Source organism: Dendropsophus ebraccatus, chromosome 9, assembly GCF_027789765.1.
Source record: "Dendropsophus ebraccatus isolate aDenEbr1 chromosome 9, aDenEbr1.pat, whole genome shotgun sequence".
NCBI lineage: Eukaryota > Metazoa > Chordata > Amphibia > Anura > Hylidae > Dendropsophus > Dendropsophus ebraccatus.
In genome coordinates, this window is record NC_091462.1 from 116,503,083 (window position 1) to 116,519,448 (window position 16,366).

At 44.6% G+C, this 16,366-nt stretch overlaps 1 pseudogene; it reads left to right on the forward strand.

Moving 5' to 3' along the window:
- The window catches only part of LOC138801881 (transmembrane protease serine 9-like), a 32,887-nt pseudogene extending 20,994 nt beyond the window's left edge, over positions 1 to 11,893 (forward strand).
- The last annotated feature ends 4,473 nt before the right edge of the window (positions 11,894 to 16,366 follow it).

Below are 16,366 nucleotides of genomic sequence, written 5' to 3' on the forward strand. Positions count from 1 at the left end.
TATCTATCTATCTATCTATCTATCTATCTATCTATCTATCTCCTATCTATCTATCTCCTATCTATCTCCTATCTATCTATCTATCTCCTATCTATCTCCTATCTATCTATCTATCTATCTTCTATCTATCTATCTATCTATCTATCTATCTATCTATCTCCTATCTATCTCCTATCTATTTATCTATCTATCTATCTATTATCTATCTATCTATCTTTCTATCTATCTATCTATCTATCTATCTATCTATCTATCTCCTATCTATCTATCTCCTATCTATCTATCTATCTATCTATCTATCTATCTATCTATCTATCTATCTATCTCCTATATATCTATCTCCTATCTATCTATCTCCTATCTATTATCTATCTCTCTATCTATCTATCTATCTATCTATCTATCCATCTAGAAGCAAGACAGATTTAAGCGGCACAGCTCCTAGAATGCGATGGGTGCCAGCGGTCCAAGTCCTGATCGGGACCGATGTATATAGTAGAAGATAGTCCACGGCACACCAGGTAAAGGTGAAAAAGTAGTAGTGTTTTATTCACAGCATTATCATGTTACAGCACTCCAGTGACGCGACGTTTCACATGTCACGCTTGAAAAAGGCAGCGTGAGGCTGCTGAAACGTCGCGTCACTGGAGTGCTGTAACATGATAATGCTGTGAATAAAACACTACTACTTTTTCACCTTTACCTGGTGTGCCGTGGACTATCTTCTACTATCTATCCATCTATCTATCTGTGGTGATTGCTCGACCGGTCACCTATGGAGTGGTTCCGAGTGACGCCAGTTCCATGGTGGTTAGTCGGTGGAATATAGCTCAGCCGGTTATGAGGTTGTCGTGATGCCAGTGCTAACTCAGCACACAGGTATGGGGGCACACCTACTTGTTGTGTGTGGCTGGCTATACGCTTCCCCAATGGTCGGTGACCTGTCGGGTTGTGATGGCTCCCTTGGGTGCTTATTAGTGGAGTGGAGTTATGACCCACCTGGACTGTTGGCATTGCCACCCACAGAAAGGGGAGATGACCCAAGGACGGTGTAACTGATCTGTAGGTGCTAGTACAACCTAAACAAGGCTTAAACTTCAGTGCAATACAAAATACAAAGTAGAAAATATACTGGTTACAAGTGCTAGTGTAAATATACTTGACAATATTTAAGTAACAGTTTGGAGGTAGACTTGAACAGAAGAAAGAGTGGAGACTTCTGCCTACACATTATCGGAGACCGTCCTGTGTGGTAGAACGAGTCCTAGGTCTTTGTCTCTAGGTTGAGTTCCCACTGACGACTATCCCCAAATGGACGAGCATGTCTCAGTAAGGTGGCTCAGCTCTTACCATCTTTGCCTTACTGGAGATTAGTGCCTCCGCCTTTCCTTAGGGGGTGACAGTCCTGACTGTACAAATACACAACATAGACAAGGGTAGTCCTATTGTCCGGATACCCCACTGCTTGGGTTCAGCACTGCATACTGGCTGGCTATCTCTCTCTAGAGCTGAACTTACTCCTGGACAGGACCAGAACTAAGTAACGCACAGGAAACCCCTATCTTATCTAAGGTGGTGTGACAGTAAGTGAAAGAGAGGGTAAAGTGTATACAGAGTGTCTAAACATAGCTAAACCTTTTACATACACTGCAGCTGTGCATAGGGGGAGTGAGACACCTAGTGGTTGCAGTGGAAATCACAGCTAACATCACTAATGGCTAGTTCGCCAGAATTTCGCAGAGAGGCGCGGAGAGGCACAGAGAGGTGCGAAGAGAGAAGGCGTGTGAGCCTCCCATAGATTGCCAGTATGACATGGAGGCTGGCGGAATTCCACCAGTTTTACTCTGCGTGAACTGGTCCTTAGTGTGACACCTGAGGGAGGGTAGAAGTGTACAGAGTGTCTGAACATAGCTAAACAGGGGGAGTGAGACACCTATTGGCTGCAGTGGAAATCACAGCTGACATCACTTAGTGTGACACCTGAGAGAGTTAATTTACCTCAGTGGTATAAGAACTGTGGTGGGACGCTACAAATGCATATTGTATATTATTGTGTATAAGCCTATATCTTCTCATATCATCCCCAGATCTCCCAGCAATCCCTATGACTACACCGTATACTTGGGAAGATACCAGTTATCAGTGGTGAATGATGGGACCGTCATCTCTAATGTCAGTGACATTATCATACACCACCTGTATACAAGCGCTGGAAACAAAGGGGACATCGCTCTGCTGAAGCTCTCCAGCCCCATCACCTACACCCAGTACATCCTGCCCATCTGTCTGCCCTCGGCCTCCGTCACCTTTCCCTGCGGCATGGAGTGCTGGGTCACCGGCTGGGGCACAATGTCCTCAGGAGGTGAGAGATCTGAGCCTACTTCCTGCTGTGTTGGTCTTGGGTTATATAATGACTAATATTGCAGACACATTCTGTGTGGTCCTGACTCCATCCAGGCAATCATATAAAGAGGCTGGATAAGGCGGCAAAGGGGGCATCTGTGGTTGGTCATGGCTGTAAGAGTGCTAGGAGAATGTCTGATAGAGGGGAATGCTCATAGCTATTTATAAACTCTTGAAAAAGTCTCTGAATACTTTATTGACTTAAAGAGTACGAGCTTCCACCTAATGCTGTCTATGGGCACAGAGTGACACAGATCCAGTGATGTAGGCCTCACCATGTGGGTAGAGCTAGCTGTCGGGGCGACCCATAAGGGAATCTAGCAAGAGCAGTGGAGTTTTTGGCTAAAAGCACTTACCTAACTACTGCTGTTCTCAACTGTCTCATTTATCAGGCTTGAATAAAGGAATAACCACCCAGGCTAGATAGGGTTGTCCCTTTGGTCCTCTTTCCACCTCAGTCTCACTTCTGTTGGTACTAGCCTGACATAACTAAGAAGAACTAGAGTAAAAGAGAACAAAAACAGATCTCCATGTGCATAATCAGAAGTAATAGGATGGATATAACCCATTGGGAACACCATTTACACTAGGCAGGAGCGCGTAGCCATGGCTGAAATTTCAAACACACAAAAACACAGAGAAATGTAACAGCTCACAGCAATGGGAAGCTACAGACTCAATACAGATAGAAAAAACACTAAAAGCAACGTCCCCCCAACTGCTAAAATTTTACTATTTGCAAATAGTGTAAACCATCCAACCACAATAAGGTGGCCTTATCTCATGCTGGGATGGACCCTACACTGTACTCTGGCCTCTCCGTGGCATATAATACGCCTATGCTCTGGGCAAGCAGGATCCATCTAATACTGGCAAAAATAATTGCACCACCTGGCTGGGATAGGTGTAGTCCACAACCAATTGGAGACAGCCGCTCCTCCATTTGGAACCAGAAAAAAAAGACAAATTTTAGGGAGGGGGGAGGGGGGGGGGGTTGGGGCGCTTTTAGTGATTTTCATATCTACAGTATATTGGGTCTGTATATTGCCATTGCGGTGAGCTGTTGCATTTCTCTGTGTTTGTAACTTCAGCCATAGTAGCGTGCTCCTGCTCAGTGTGAATGGTGTTCTAGGAGAGCTGACCAAATTTGCCTTTTTTTCTGTGTACCAGATGTGGGAGTGGCTGCCTCTACTTGGTCATGCTGCCCACCTATCCCACCCAGGTGGGTATTATTTCTGCCAGTATTAATAGAATCCATTGACAGAGTAAAACCAGGTCTACTCTCACCTTGCTGAGTGGTGCAAGATCGAGGCACAACTCTCCATACGTATAATCAAGAAGGAAACCAGTGTGAAGCCTTGCTGCAAACCAACGTCGGGCTGTAACAAGATGCAGTCCCCTCCTCCCAAATTCAGTAGGTGTAACAGGCGCAGCTACTCCCAACAGGTGAAATGTAACAGGCGCAGCTACTCCCAACAGGTAAAGTGTAACAGGCGCAGCTACTCCCAACAGGTGAAATGTAACAGGCGCAGCTACTCCCAACAGGTGAAGTGTAACAGGCGCAGCTACTCCCAACAGGTGAAGTGTAACAGGCGCAGCTACTCCCAACAGGTGAAGTGTAACAGGCGCAGCTACTCCCAACAGGTGAAGTGTAACAGGCGCAGCTACTCCCAACAGGTGAAGTGTAACAGGCGCAGCTACTCCCAACAGGTGAAGTGTAACAGGCGCAGCTACTCCCAACAGGTGAAGTGTAACAGGCGCAGCTACTCCCAACAGGTAAAGTGTAACAGGCGCAGCTACTCCCAACAGGTAAAGTGTAACAGGCGCAGCTACTCCCAACAGGTAAAGTGTAAAAAACAACTTTATTAAAATAATAAAAACATGTATAAGAGGCTCAGGATAACACATTTTTCCATGATGGTCCTGCATCTGGTGAAGGGTCCGGTCTGTTCTGGAAAAGCATTATGCTGACCCTTTTTACACTTCACCTGTTGAGAGTAGCTGTGCCTGTTATATCTGCTGAATTAGGAGAGGAGGATTGCATCTTATAACAAGGAAGGAGACTCAGTCTGCTGTTAAGGTATAAATCAGGGAAACATTCAGGCACAGATTAGGGATAGTCAGAGACAGTAAGGGTGGTATTGCCCGATAATACCTGTAAACGAGCAGCGATCTGCTAGATCGTTGCTCGTTTACTGGGCCTATTACACGGCCCGATAATCAGTGGGGTCTGCTGTTAGGGTATGGTTTAGGGAAACGTTCAGTGACAGAATAGGGACAGTGCAGGAGCAGTAGGGCCCTAGTAAGGTCTGCTGTTAGGGTATAAATCAGGGAAACATTCAGGCACAGATTAGGGACAGTCAGAGACAGTGAGGCTCAGTGGTGTCTGCTGTTAGGGTATAGTTCAGGGAAACGTTCAGGGACAGAATAGGGAAAGTGTAGTGGCAGAGGGGCTCAGTGGGATCTATTATTAGGTTATAGTTCCTATGGGTCTGTGTTAAACAGTGTATTCCTGTTCTTTTGACAACTTTTCCTTATTGTTTTAAATAATGTTCTAGATTTCAACTTAACAAATTCAGAATAATTTATCTCCCCATTTCCTAGATGACTCATCTTACCCACAGACTCTCCAGAAGGTGATGGCTCCCATCATTGACAGAGCAACGTGTGATGGGCTCTACCATGTGGGCTCCACCACCTACAGCAGTGTCCCCATTATCCTGGAGGATATGATATGTGCTGGATATAAAGATGGAGGCAAGGACTCCTGCCAGGTGGGTGCAGATGGATGGAGGCTGCCACCTGTAGGGGCACTGGGATGTGTACTGACCATTGGGTCACACATAGAGATTGTCACCTCCAGAACATATATTTTTGGTTTCTATGACAAATTCCTGTAGAATTATTGATGTCTTCCAGGGAGACTCCGGGGGACCCCTAGCATGTAAGGTGCAGGGCGCCTGGTACCTAGCTGGAGTTGTAAGTTGGGGAGATGAATGCGCTCTAAGCCATCGCCCTGGTGTGTACACCCTGGTTCCTACCTATATGTCATGGATCCAAAGCCATGTGCCAAATGTGACCTTCAGTGACCTCACACATATTCCTCCGCCATCCACTGACTGTGACACAGAAGTTAAATCCACCTCATCAGCAGGTAGGGAGGAGACACTACTGTGACCCGAAAAACCAGGGCCGAGTAGCAGAAATATTAGATGATGTCTAATGATGGAGATGCTCTTCTTGATCAGGACCAACGATATGGAGAACATGGCTCATGGTCTGAGGGAGCCCTGCCCCCATGGAAGTATATAGGACAATCACCCATCAAAACTGTCATACCCAGATGGTCATTGTGATTTTCATTGTAATAATTTGGGTGCTCTGTTCTTCCAGTGATCAGGTCTTCACCTCAAACCACTGCCAACCAAATCAACTCTACCCCATCCCCAACTGATGGTGACACCAGGGTTAAAATCTCCACATCAGCAGGTAAGGAGGAGACGCCACTGGGACCCCAAGACCCCGGGTGTGTTTGAATAACTAGATGGAAAAGTTCTGTTCAGGATCATATTGTAGGGGGAAAAAATCACACAAGAAACACAGAAAATGTAAGAACTTTTTTTTTTTTTAAGAATTCAGGTTGGACGACTATATAGTATAGAGATCATGGCCCATAATGTCCGAGTTATGAGAGACGGCTTATTATACCGCTCAGCATGGACAGTAGGCACAGTAGAACATATCACGCTCTGCTGGCCCCATAACATTATGTATATGCCATTACCTATATGGGATCTACCATAACCTGTATGGGATCTGTCATTACCTATATGGGATCTGTCATTACCTATATGGGATCTGCCATAACCTATATGGGATCTGTCATTACCTATATGGGATCTGTCATTACCTATATGGGATCTGTCATTACCTATATGGGATCTGCCATAACCTATATGGGATCTGTCATTACCTATATGGGATCTGTCATTATATATATGAGATCAATCATTACCTATATGGGATCTGCCATAACCTATATGGGATCTGTCATTACCTATATGGGATCTGTCATTACCTATATGGGATCAGTCATTACCTATATGAGATCAGTCATTATCTATATGTGATCAGTCATTACGTATATGGGATCTGTCATATATATGGGATCTGTCATTATATATATGGGATCAGTCATTATATGGGATCAGTCATTACCTACTGTATATGGGAACCCTCATAACATGTATGGGATCTGTCATTATATATATGGGATCTGTCATTATATATATGGGATGAGTCATTACGTATATGTGATCAATCATTACCTATATGGGATCTGCCATAACCTATATGGGATCTGTCATTACCTATATGGGATCTGTCATTACCTATATGAGATCAGTCATTATCTATATGTGATCTGTCATTATATATATGGGATGAGTCATAACGTATATGAGATCAGTCATTATCTATATGTGATCAGTCATTACGTATATGGGATCTGTCATATATATGGGATCTGTCATTACATATATAGGATCAGTCATTACCTACTGTATATGGGAACCCTCATAACATGTATGGGATCTGTCATTACGTATATGGCATCTGTCATTATATATATAGGATCTGTCATTATATATATGGGATCAGTCATTATGTATATTGGATCAGTCATGACCTACTGTATATGGGAACCCTCATAACATGTATGGGATCTGTCATTATGTATATGATATCTCTCATTATTTATATGGTATTTGTCATTACCTATATAGGGTCTGTTATTACGTATACGGAATCTGTCATTATGTATATGGGATCTGTCATTACCTATATGGGATCTGTCATTACCTATATGTGATCTGTCATTATATATATGGGATGAGTCATTACGTATATGGGATCTGTCATATATATGGGATCTGTCATTACATATATGGGATCAGTCATTACCTACTGTATATGGGAACCCTTATAACATGCATGGGATCTGTCATTACGTATATGGCATCTGTCATTATATATATATGGGATCTGTCATTATATATATGGGATCTGTCATTACGTATATGGCATCTGTCATTATATATATGGGATCAGTCATTATGTATATTGGATCAGTCATGACTTCTGTATATGGGAACCCTCATAACATGTATGGGATCTGTCATTATGTATATGATATCTCTCATTATTTATATGGTATTTGTCATTACCTATATAGGGTCTGTTATTACGTATACGGAATCAGTCATTATGTATATGGGATCTCTCATTAGCTATATGGGATCTGTCATTACATATATGGGATCTGTCATTAACTATATAGTATCTCTCATGAACTATATGGGATCTCTCATTACGTATACTGTATATTTCATTGTTTATATGGGATCTGTCATTAGGTATATAGGATTTTTCATTTCTTATATGATATATATATATATATATATATATATATATATATATATATATTATACAGTATATAAAGTATCTGTCATTTTGTATATGGGATCTGTTTAAAGGGGTACTCCGGGCAAAATCAATTTTAAGATATGTTATTGCCCAACAAAAGTTTTGAAAATGACTAATAGACACTTATTATGGGAAATGCACCTATAGTGCATTTTCCCTGCACTTACTACAGCATTTCCTGTTCATATCTCTGTAAAATTGGTGACGTCACGTCTCATCTGCTCCAGCACCGGCGGCTCCTCCTTCTCCAGTCTGTCCTGCAGGAACACCCCCTCCATCCTCCCCCAGCTCCCTGTACCTCTCTCTACTTGTCCCTATGCGGGCTCCCACTGCTACCCGCTACCTCTGCCTGCTGGAGAAGGGTGCCCGCATGTGCTCCAGGCCAGCGGGGGTGATCCCTACAGCAGGCAGAGGTAGCGGGTAGCAGTGGGAGTCGGCGGCTGCCGGACTAGGGGTGAATGGGGTTGCTGGCACAGGGCTGGTGCTGGCAGCCTGGGGAGGGAGGCAGGGAGCTGCGGGAGGCCGACGGGGGTATTCCCCAGTGAGGGGAGAACTGTAAGGGGTTGTGGGGAGAAGTGGGGGCCGCCAGCACAGAGATATGTGCAGGGAGCTGGGGGAAGATGGAGGGGTGATCCCTGCTCAGGGGAGAACTGACAAAGTTAGCTGGGAGCAGAAGGAGCTGGCAAAGGGACAAGTAGAGAGAGGTACAGGGAGCTGGAGAAGGTGGAGGGGGTGTTCCTGCAGGACGGACTGGAGAAGGAGGAGCCGCCGGCGCTTGAGCAGATGAGACGTGACGTCACCAATTTTACAGAGATATGAACAGGAAATGCTGTAGTAAGTGCAGGGAAAATGCACTATAGGTGCATTTCCCATAATAAGTGTCTATTAGTCATTTTCAAAACTTTTGTTGGGCAATAACGTATCTTAAAATTGATTTTGCCCGGAGTACCTCTTTAAGTACTGTAATAATTCCATGTTGGTGCTCTGTTCTTCTAGTGACCAGGTATTTACCCCCAACCACTGCCAACCAAACCAACTCCACCTCATCCCCGGCCAGCAGTTCTGTGTGCGGCTCTCCGGTGGTCAGTAGCCGGATTGTAGGGGGCACGGATGCTGTGGATGGGGAATGGCCCTGGCAGATCAGTCTCCGATACACGGGATCTCACATCTGCGGAGGGTCCTTGATCTCCAACCAGTGGGTCCTCACCGCTGCTCATTGCTTCGAAAAGTAAGTCTGACATGTAGAAATGGCTATTATTTCCCATGAGCCACCAGGTAATGTGTGTTATTAATGATTTCCTCTGGTGATAACAGCTCCATTGATGCAGATGATTACTATGTCGCTCTGGGGGTATACCGGCTGTCCGTGACGGATAACCATGGATATAATGCACCTGTAGAGCAAATTATAACACACCCCACATATACAGGTACAGGGAGTAGTGGGGACATTGCCCTCATCAAGCTGAAGAGCCCTGTCACCTACACCAGATACATCCTACCCATCTGTCTGCCATCTTCCTCAGTCTCCTTCCCATCTGGCATGGAATGCTGGGTAACCGGATGGGGAGACATCGATTATGGCGGTGAGTCTGACTTTATGAGTCTCCTTAAGTTTTTCAATGTAAAATAAATGTTCTCATTGTAAATTCTATAACACCGAGACCTTCAGCACGGATTTCCCTCTTTTTCAGACTCCATCTTAGTATATAAAAGAGAATAGGCTGTGGCGCTCACCCCTCGGCACTTACCACTCGGCTTATTCTTACGGTTAATGGAAGATTCCAGAAATACATTACAGGGAGGAAGAATGGGCCCCAGGAACATCACAATAATGGCCACTTTATGCTCTTGGTTTTTAACACAACAATAAGAAGGACAGAAAGCATGAAACGGCTTGTGATGTTGTGATGCCCCTGCTGCCCATTCTCCCTCCTCTGCAATGTGACTTTTATTCTTTGGTTGCTGAGAACCCTAAGGCCATTGATTCATCATTGATACATCTTAGTGCCAAGCTCCATCTCTGTCTAATGTGGATGTGCAATGGCATAACATGCTGGCACTACTAACATGCCAAGGGCAGACCATAGGTTAAGTCCTACCTGACCAACAACCTAACTAATGGATAAAGCCTACAACCTTGTCTTTTATTGGACAGGTGAAAGGTCACAGCAGTCTTCTTCTCACATATTAACCTGAACGATAAAAACACCAAACCAGAAGAAAACATTGTACTCCCCAGGGTCCACTCCTTGGAGAAGCCATCCCCATCCTTCTCCACTTCTTCAGAAGAGGTTAACCAATCCCCTCGGATTCATCATAACTGTAGCTGAGCTGTTGCCAAGATCCTGCCCATTGTTTAGAAAAGATATATCCAACCACTAACCATTTATGCGGTAAAAATGACGTTATTTCCATTTTATGGGTCATCGTGATTACAGTTATTGTATTTTTTGTTTTGCTTCACAGTGATCTACTAGTTCAGCCTGTGGCGGGCTATATTGGCAGATCTGCCATGGCAGACACAGAAGGCTTCAGAATGTTCTTGTAACCAATCAACGCCCTGCAATTTCGCTGGCAGGCATATCACCTGACAGAGAACCTCCTAGATCCTGTGGGCACTATAGACTACAGCAGTTAGAGGGCTAAATGACCTGCATCAGCATGATCGCTGATACTGGTTATTAACCGTGAGTGTTGGATGCTAATAGCAGTGTATAAAGTGAGTTCAGCTCCTGAGTCTGCTTTATACTCGCTAAGTAAGTTGTTGAAGAAAGAGGGGTGAGCCACTGCCAGACACCTCCCATGTCCCATGGACATTGCATGACTTGTAAGACTCAACACACTAGTTTCACAGTCTCCGCAATGAGACACAATACCCCTCAGTACATAAACCTAGAAATAGTTGTATGTCTACATTTTGTTGGTCATATATAAAGTGGACAGATGAGAGGCCTCACAATCCCTTATGTAATACCACAGTGAATCTCCAGTATCCCGAGACTCTTCAGAAGGTGATGACTCCACTGATTGACCAGAAATCATGTGACGCCATGTACCATGTCAACTCTGCTGTTAGCACGGACATCAAGATCATCCAGGATGACATGATATGTGCCGGGTACCAACAAGGGACAAAGGATTCCTGCCAGGTACACTCATCCCATTATAATTCTCCCAGGTTCCATAGGTCATGATCGTCTATGGGAAAAGGAGTGTAATCTAGTGTAGGAACATGAGATGAGTGAGCATGGTATAGTATTCACTCCAGTATTGGGCTACTCAAAAGTACTTGATACTTGAGTGAGTACTGTGTGCTGCTCTGTGGGTGCGGAGGGAAGCTTGGAAATTATACTTACCTCTCCGGTCTTCCATCTGTCTTCACTATTGCTGCTCGACCAATCGGTGGATGAGGCAGGACTGTAGGCACTGACTCCCCTCAGCCAAACAGCAGATGCAGCAGTTTCCTGTCTCAGATGCTGATTGGTTGAGCGGCAATAGTGAAGACGCATGGAAGACCAGAGCGGTAAGTATAATTGCTGCTCAAATCTAGCACTTGAGTATTGGAAAATATTCGACTCAAGTAACGAGCATTCAAATATTTTGGTGCTTGCTCCTCTAATGGTTAGTAAATAAATCCAATGGACATTGTTGGTCAGTGTTTACCTGAGATAAGAAAAGTCACAGAGTGGTCACGGATTGTGTCTTTTCCACTCAGGGAGACTCCGGAGGACCTCTGGTGTGTAAAGTAAATGGTGCCTGGTACCAGGTCGGCATTGTGAGTTTTGGTAACGGTTGTGCTATTTCTTACCGCCCCGGGGTCTACACACTCACTACGGCCTACAAGACATGGATACAATCCTACGTCCCCGAACTTACATTCACTAATCTGGAAAAGTTGGTTGGTCCAACTGTAGCTGGAAATGGAGGCTCCAAGCTGCTGGGTCAAGAGCTGGCGACTCTCATTCTTCTCACCTTAAGCTTCATGTTGTTTTATTATATATAACGTATAACCCTGAGCATTGGGTGAGAATTGATTCCCCATCTGTTATCATCTGTGCCCCCCAAATCTCCAGCCCCCTACTCCTCTGCAGTAGGTCACATTAAGGCAGGGCGGAAGATGAGGATTTATTGATTTTTTTTTATATAAGTAAATCTTATTGGATGAAAATAGCGTGGAGTATATGAAGTATAAAACTGTTCCTGTATATATATTAGTGTGTGTGTAGGATGTTGTGTATGGATGGATACTGTAGGGTTAATATGATTGTGGCCATGCCTATATATATATATATATATATAATGGAGATAACAAAGGTATGCCCATACACCTGATTACTTACCTGTCCAGGCTCTCCCAGTGTCCTGCTGCCCTGTTTCTCTGATTCTCCACTCACCGTAGCCGCTTCTGGGACTTACGAACCTGTCTCTGAAGTGACAGGCCGCTCAGCCAATCACTGGCCACATCGCTGTCCCATCGCGGCCAGTGATTGGCTTACCGGCTTGTCACTTCAGGGACTCGCCCAGAGGTGAAAGCTGCGGCGACCGGGGAATGCCATAGACAAAGCTTCATAGACACCAGCGGAACATGGGCAGGAAACTTTATTATTTTACACCAAAGCAAGGACTGCACAGACATCACTAATGATATATATATATATATATATATGCAGCAGTTGCTGCACGATAATTGAGCCGCGTAATAGGCTGTTTAAGTGAACACCAATCTAGCAGATTGGCCCTTAGTTACCCTCAGATTTCCTGCTGCCACATCCGCCTTACTCTGTAACCTGCTCTGATTGATAGATCCTGGATCCTTACACCACCCATGAGATCACCTCCATTACTCTGGAATCAGCATATAACCAGGTTCGCGCCACGATTTGTGCCTCTGGGGCTCAGATACATCACAAAACTTTCAATATGGCATAGGAGCATACAAGCTTGTGCTTAGACATATAAGCATGGTTTACAGAAGCCTTCAGTCTGATGCTCTTAGATAATGTACATAGTGTATAGAGTACAAGGACAGGGGTCCACACCTGGCTCAGGGGCCCTTAGCGAGTCTCCATCTCCCCTCTGAGTCAGTTCAGACCTGTAGGGAGTCCACTTCAGGATTTGTATGGAGCTACTGTCTCCAAAACCACAGCAGAAGTAGCAAAGAAGAGACTGTGAGGGTCTCTACCAGAAGAGATGGGGGAAAAACAGTCATCAATCATTATTCTATATCAGGGACGTTATGGAATAACCCACCAATTGGTGCAATTGTATTGTTCTGTATGAGGGTACACTACTTTTTTACCATAATTGTGAGATAAAAACTGATATTTGTGGTGAAGAAAAGAATGGATATACAGTATAGCTGACAAAGGTTCATAGGCAGCCAACACGTTGTATGTATGTATGTATGCTTGTCTGCTTAAAAAAGACTTGAAGATGTCATCATGTGGATGCTGTTGGACGCTGCTTCTTCATCTGGATATACAGATATCTCATGTAGAACATGAGGGAGAGATGAGGACACGAAGAAGACAAGGAGATGAGCAAGAGGACATGAGCAAGGCGAGGACATGAACGAGGCAAAAACACAAATGAGACGAGGACATGAATGAGGTAAAGACATGAGCAAGGCGAGAAAAAGAGCCAGGCGATGAGAGATGAGCGAGGTGAGTAGATGAGCGAGGCGAGGAGATGAACGAGGCAAAGACATGAGCGAGGCTAGGAGATGAGCGAGGCAAGGGGATGATCGAGGCGAGGACGTGAGCTAGACGAGAAGATGAATGAGGTGAGGACATGAATGAGGTGAAGACACGAATGAGACGAAGACATGAGTGAGGCGAGGAGATGAGCGAGGCGAGAACATGAATGAGACAAGAAGAGTGAGGTGAGGACAGAATGAGACGAGGACATGAACAAGACCAGGACATGAACAAGGCGAAGACATGAATGAGGTGAAGACACGAATGAGACGAGGACATGAACGAGACCAGGACATGAACAAGGCGAAGACATGAGTGAGGCGAGGAGATGAGCGAGGCGAGAACATGAATGAGACAAGAAGAGTGAGGTGAGGACAGAATGAGACGAGGACATGAACGAGACCAGGACATGAACAATGCGAAGACATGAATGAGGTGAGGACACGAATGAGGTGAGGACACGAATGAGGTGAAGACATGAATGGGACAAGGAGATGAGCAAGACGAGGACATGAGCGAGGCGAGGACATGAGCGAGGCGAGGACATGAGCGAGGCGAGGACATGACACAGTGAGTACATTCCAAGAATTGTGGGATTTCTCAACAAACCCCACTCTAGTTTAACTTTCCTGCACCCCTGGTGACTCCTAAGACCACTTCCCCGCACCCTAATGAATCATCAGACCCCTCTAGTTTCACCTGTCCGCATTCCTTATTCCCCTTCAGACCCCTCTAGCTTTATCTTCCCACACCCCTGATTCCTCATCAGACCCCTCTAGCTTCATCTTCCCGCACCTCTGATTCCTCATCAGACCCCTCTAGCTCCATCTTCCCGCACCCCTGATTCCTCATCAGACCCCTCTAGCTTCATCTTCCCGCACCCCTGATTCCTCATCAGACCCCTCTAGCTTCATCTTCCCGCACCCCTGATTCCTCATCAGACCCCTCTAGCTTCATCTCCCTGCACCCCTGATTCCTCATCAGACCCCTCTAGCTTCATCTTCCCGCACCCCTGATTCCTCATCAGACCCCTCTAGCTTCATTTTCCCGCACCCCTGATTCCTCATCAGACCCCTTTAGCTTCATCTCCCTGCACCTCTGATTCCTCATCAGACCCCTCTAGCTTCATCTTCCCGCACCTTTGAGAAGTAGTTTTCATCATGGAGGCCATACCTCTAGGCACATGCTTTCTTAACTATGTAACATGAAGTATGTAAATCACTTTGTGTTGCTGTTTCTATAGGAAATATAATATTTTCATACTAATGTGGGTGAAAACTCGTCTTTCAGGATGAACATGTGATGTCATTTTAGCCTCCAAGGTAAAAAAGTCCGTTTTAGCTGCTGAACAGGAAGAATTGGTCATGAATATATGTACTGTAAATATATATGTGTGTTATACGTTCACGTAACCTGGTCTGTCGGCGCGGTCCCAAGGACATGAGCTCCGTACTATGGAGCAGAGACGCGGGAATAGTCTCTGTGTTACTCGTAATGTTCTTCATGGGTGAGTGACATCTTCCGGTCAGTTTTTCTTGTTTTTTGGTGGTGGTGGTGGTGGTGGTGTTGGTGGTGGTCTTCTTTTAAGAACTCTACGAGGCACCGACTGCATGGGATGTCTATGTCATGAATTTATTATGGAAACTTCTCCAGTGACCAGTCACCCACCCCATAGTAGGCGCGTCCCTCCCCCCCCCCCCCCCCCCCACATCTATTTTGTTTCTATTTTCGTTGCTGCTAGAAACTTTGAAGATCCATCATGGAGAAGTGTTGCCTGTCAGTCTATGAACTTAATTTTTTCCTTAATAATAATATAATAATAATGTGTCTATGTTGTATTGAGTTCCGTGTCGTTAGTTTGACCCTCCTGTCTTCCTCTACCCGAGCTATGATAGGCTATAGCTCCTCCCATCTCTCTCATGTTAGCAGCCATTTTCTCCTGTAGTTCAGTACAAGCTTAGTATATCCTGCTGATATATATATATATATTTATATATATATATATATATTTATATATATATATATAGATATAGATATAGATTCCTTTTCACACCATTGTAACAAGCATTTCTACAAGATTTCTACCTGGAATAAACCTGGAATCTTGACTTGGTGTAAGTACTGGTAAAATACAGATACAGAGACCGCCTGTAAACTCTGCACTTACAGCCAGGATATTGAGTCAGAATAATGTCGCCCCATGTGGAAATGTCCAAAGTTTCCACTAAAAATGTCATTGACCCCCTACAGTGAATAGCACAAACTAAAAATTCAAAAAATGCCATCATTTCAGATTTTTTTGTAACATCACTTATCAGAAAAAATATATAAAATTATCAAAAAGTCACATAAACATTCTGTACAGCTCCACAGACCAGATAGGAAAAAAAATATTGGTGTCAGAATATGGCAATTCAGAGCGTTTACAACTTTTAAAAGTGTAAAAACTATATAAATTGGGCATCTAGTAATGGCGCTGACCTAAAGCACCACGACAAAGTCAGTTTTACCACCAGTGAATGGCTTCTAAATAAAACCTCTAAGGTCTGGACGCGACTCTAGCATTCAGTCCAATCAATGGAAACGCGGTCACGACTCCTGCGCACTCTAAAAGGAGACGAAAACTCAACAACACCTGTCTGTTCTCTGTGATCTCGCAGCTCCTCTTCCTCCTCCTGTGGACTCGTCCTCCCCGGCGTGCGGCTCTCCGGTCATCTCCAGCAGGATAGTCGGGGGCTCGGATGCTGTGGATGGGGAATGGCCCTGGCAGATCACTCTGA